Source organism: Chrysochloris asiatica, unplaced genomic scaffold (genome assembly GCF_000296735.1).
Source record: "Chrysochloris asiatica unplaced genomic scaffold, ChrAsi1.0 scaffold00039, whole genome shotgun sequence".
Taxonomy (NCBI): Eukaryota; Metazoa; Chordata; class Mammalia; order Afrosoricida; family Chrysochloridae; genus Chrysochloris; species Chrysochloris asiatica.
Genome location: NW_006408557.1, coordinates 10,290,042 through 10,293,893, shown reverse-complemented (window position 1 = coordinate 10,293,893; position 3,852 = coordinate 10,290,042). Strand labels below are relative to the sequence as shown.

Below are 3,852 nucleotides of genomic sequence, written 5' to 3'. Positions count from 1 at the left end.
GATGGAATAAAAATGGAAATCTTTCAAGAAAGTGAGGTGGCACAGGAGGCACTCACTCATCTCTGCCAAGAAATTTGGAAGACAACTATCTGACCAACTAATTCTGGAAGAGGTCCATACTTGTGCCCATTCCAAAGAGAGGTGAAAATTCTTCACAATATTTGTCCACATCTTGCCATGAACTATACAGTAGAAAGTCTTTCCATAGTCAATGAAGCACAGGTAAACATCTTTTTGCTATTCTCTGCTTTCAGCCAAGATCCATCTGATGTCAGCAATGATATCTGTGTATTCCATTTGGTGAGGTTCGTGTGTATACTCATTTTTTATGTTGTTTAAAAAAAGGTATTTACAATGAAGACATCATTGGTCTTGCAAAATTCTATCATGTGTTCTCCGGTATAATTTCTATTACCAAGGTTAAATTTTCCAAGTATTAATCCTTTCTCTTTGTTTCCAACTTTTGCATTCTAATTGCAAGTAATTATCAATACAACTGGATTGCATATTTGGTCAATTTCAGATGGAAAAAGTTGGCAGAATTTTTCAATTTCATCATCCCTGGCTTTAGTGGTTGGTGTGTAAACTTGAATAATAGAGGTATTAACTTGTCTTCCTTGTAGGCCTATGGATATTATCCTATCACAGACAACATTATATCAAGATAGATATTTAAATGTTCTTTTTGATGATGAATGAGACCATTCCTCTTCAATGTGTCATTCCTCTCATATTAAACCATGTGATTGTTTGATTTTAAATGGCCAATACCATTCCAGTTCAGCTTACTAATGCATTCCATTTCACTTTTGACAACTTCCAATTTTCCTAGATTCATCAATTGTTCATTGCATGTTCCAATTATTAATGGGTATTTGTAGCTGTTTCTCCTTATGAGTTATGCCCAATCAGCAAATGAAGCTCCTGAATGTTTTTCTCCATTTGCATCATCATGGTCAACTCTACTTTGAGAAGGCAACTCTTCCCCAGTAGTATTCTGAGTGCCTTCCAAACTGAGGGGCTCATCTTCTGTCACTACATCTAACAATACTCTGGTGGTTATTTACAATGTTTCAGTATTAATATTCTAGTGCTATTTGGCAGTGTTCCATTGCTACTCATAAGGTTTTCAGTGAAAAAAACCTAAAACATTCAAATTTAGTCCGCCTCTCCTTCTTCCTAGTCTTTCATCGTCTGGAAGCTCAGCTGAAACCTGTCTACCATGGGTGACCCTGGTGGTACTTAATATACCATTGGCATAGCTTCATATATCACAGCAATACACAAGTCACCACAGTATGACAAACTGACACATGAATGGTGATGGAAACCCTGTACAGGGTTGTTGAGAGTTGGAACTGACTTCACAGCAATTAACATCAACAGCAACAACCTGTTATATGCTATTCACCTATTCCTGTTAAATCCTGCTTTTAGATGTGCTATCTTTACCTCCCCTGACTGTAACTTTGTTTCTGCTTCAACTGTACATAAATGTTTTCTTCATCATTGTCCAGCAGAGTGGCCCTTTTGACTTGGTGAATTTGGATATCTTCTTTGCCCAGGCTCTTTCTATCTCTCAACAAACTTCTGTTACTTTTACTTTAAGCAGACTCTGGGATATTGCTCTATGAAATGGATGTATTGTGTTTTCCTTTATTTTAAACATATGAATGAATTATTAGGAAATTTGGATCCTGATTTCAGATTTTAATAGGGTAACTGGTTCTGGATTTTGTTTTGTTTTTCCTGAATACAACCATCCTATGAGTTCCTTTATGACTTTCACAAAGGTTGGAAAATGGCTTTGGAATTCATGCCAAATAGAAACTACAGAATTAATCAGACTTGGTGTTCAAGAAATCAAGTTCCCTGTCCTCATGATGAACATGCAATTTTCAATTTAATGGTATCCAAGGCAGAATTTGTTGTGACAAATTCTTTATTTCATGGTGTATAAGCCAACAAAGCATGTGGACTGGAATCTGTAAATTAGTTTATTATGTAGACAAGTTGGGGTCTCCTTTGTTCCTTTTGTCAGGTCACATCTCAGAGGGTTCATGAATTACAAAAGTATCTTCTTACTTAAAATGTTCATCTGGACTATATTTATAGTAAGAATAGTAATTTAATTTTTTTAGAAGAATATTATTCAATGGCCTCTATTCTTGATCAACTGCTTATTTTGGCAACAATTTTACAAAATCAAATTAATTCCAGCCTCAAAGATTGCCATGGAACAATTCTACTTTTTTTTTTTTTTCTTGGAGAATGAAATGTAAAAAATCTGTTTAGATTTTCTGTATAATTAAAAAGGAGGCCCACCTGGCAAATGGTTAATTAAAAATAAGAGGTTCTGTTCAAATACTGTCATAGCACTAGCCAAAAGTATCTATTTAAGTTGCATTTTTGTCAAAGTTCTCATTATCTAAAATATCACTTTTGGTTCCACCTCTGACTTTATTTGTAGAGAGAGCCAGTAGTTCATAAATAAATGATACTGCAAGGGTGAGATCATACAGTGTCCTTGAAAAACAAGTTCTGCCTGAAATCAAGCTCAATATTTTCTAGCTCCTCATACTGTTGTTGTTGTTAAGTGCCATTAAGTTGGTTCTGACCCATAGCAGCCCTGTATAGGTTTTCCAGATTCAGGTTATTTATCTGTGATGACTATCGCATTTAGCCTCCCTCGCAACACATCGTCTGAACTTCATCCTGTTTGACTTTGCAGGTTGGAGCACTTAATGCCCCACCTCATAAGTGACAATAACCCCCCACCTACGTACTCTTTTACAATATGACCTTGACAGTACTGCCAGTGACCCTGACACTCTTCCCATTGAAAGATGGGCTTTATGGCCCCTTCTTTTGAATTGTGACAAACTAACTTTTTCAAGGAATGAAGTGTACAGGAAGTGGTACTATGTGATTTCCAAGGTTGGGTCATAAAGGTTAGTGAGAACACTCATGTCTGATTCTGAGGTCTCCATATTGTGAGGAAGCCCAGGAAGGCCACATAGAAAGTCAGGTGTGGAGTCTCTGGTCAGCAACCCCTGTCTGTAAGTCATCCCAGTCCAGATGCTGTATATAGGAGTAAAGAAAATTTTTAGATGTCCAGACCATTGAATCACACCTAGCCTTCTCATCTTCCCAACTGAGGTTCCTGACATCATGGAATACAGATAAGTTATATATAAGCTGTGCCTTGTCTGAATTCCATGAGCAAAATCAGATGGCTATTTATGTCAGTAAGTTGTGTGGCACTGAATTTTGAACCACAGGTCAGTAGTTCAATTTCATCAACTGCTCCTTGCAAACCCTAATGAGGTTGCTAAAAGTTCGAACCGACTCAACAACACCTAAAAACTAAAGGTTTTGTTACACGTCAATAATTACTGAAACATTTTATTTTAAGTAGGTCACATTATTGACCCTCAAAAATATTCAGGGGTAGGAAAAAAAAGAGTAATCTGCACAATTTAATAAACCTGACCTACACCTATGGATGCAGGAGCTCAAAACAGGGAACAAATCTTTACAGCGAAGATCATTCCCACACCCTGCATACACAGAGTAGACAGGGATGGGCAACTTGGACATTGACTACCCAAAATGAGGGAGCTGCAAAGGCAAGAAGTAACTGGCTTACAAGTTTTCAAGAGGGAGCCTAGATCCAGAGGGCACATAGCAAAGTAGAATCTCCACTGAGTAGTATCCAATCTGTCTGGGCGGGGATAATGAAATTAGATGGGTATAGGTCCTTTGTGGTACAATGGTGAATAATTGTTATCAGGACTGACTGCGAGAGTTGGAAATGTAAAGGTGGGTGTTTTGTAGCAAAAGGAGGGGAGT

The 3,852-nt window shown here is 37.4% G+C and overlaps 1 protein-coding gene across 1 annotated transcript in view; it reads right to left on the bottom strand.

Moving 5' to 3' along the window:
- Window positions 1–3,852, bottom strand: part of LOC102837054 (chromosome unknown open reading frame, human C20orf26) — a 529,862-nt gene that overhangs the window by 115,141 nt on the left and 410,869 nt on the right. The window lies entirely within an intron of this gene.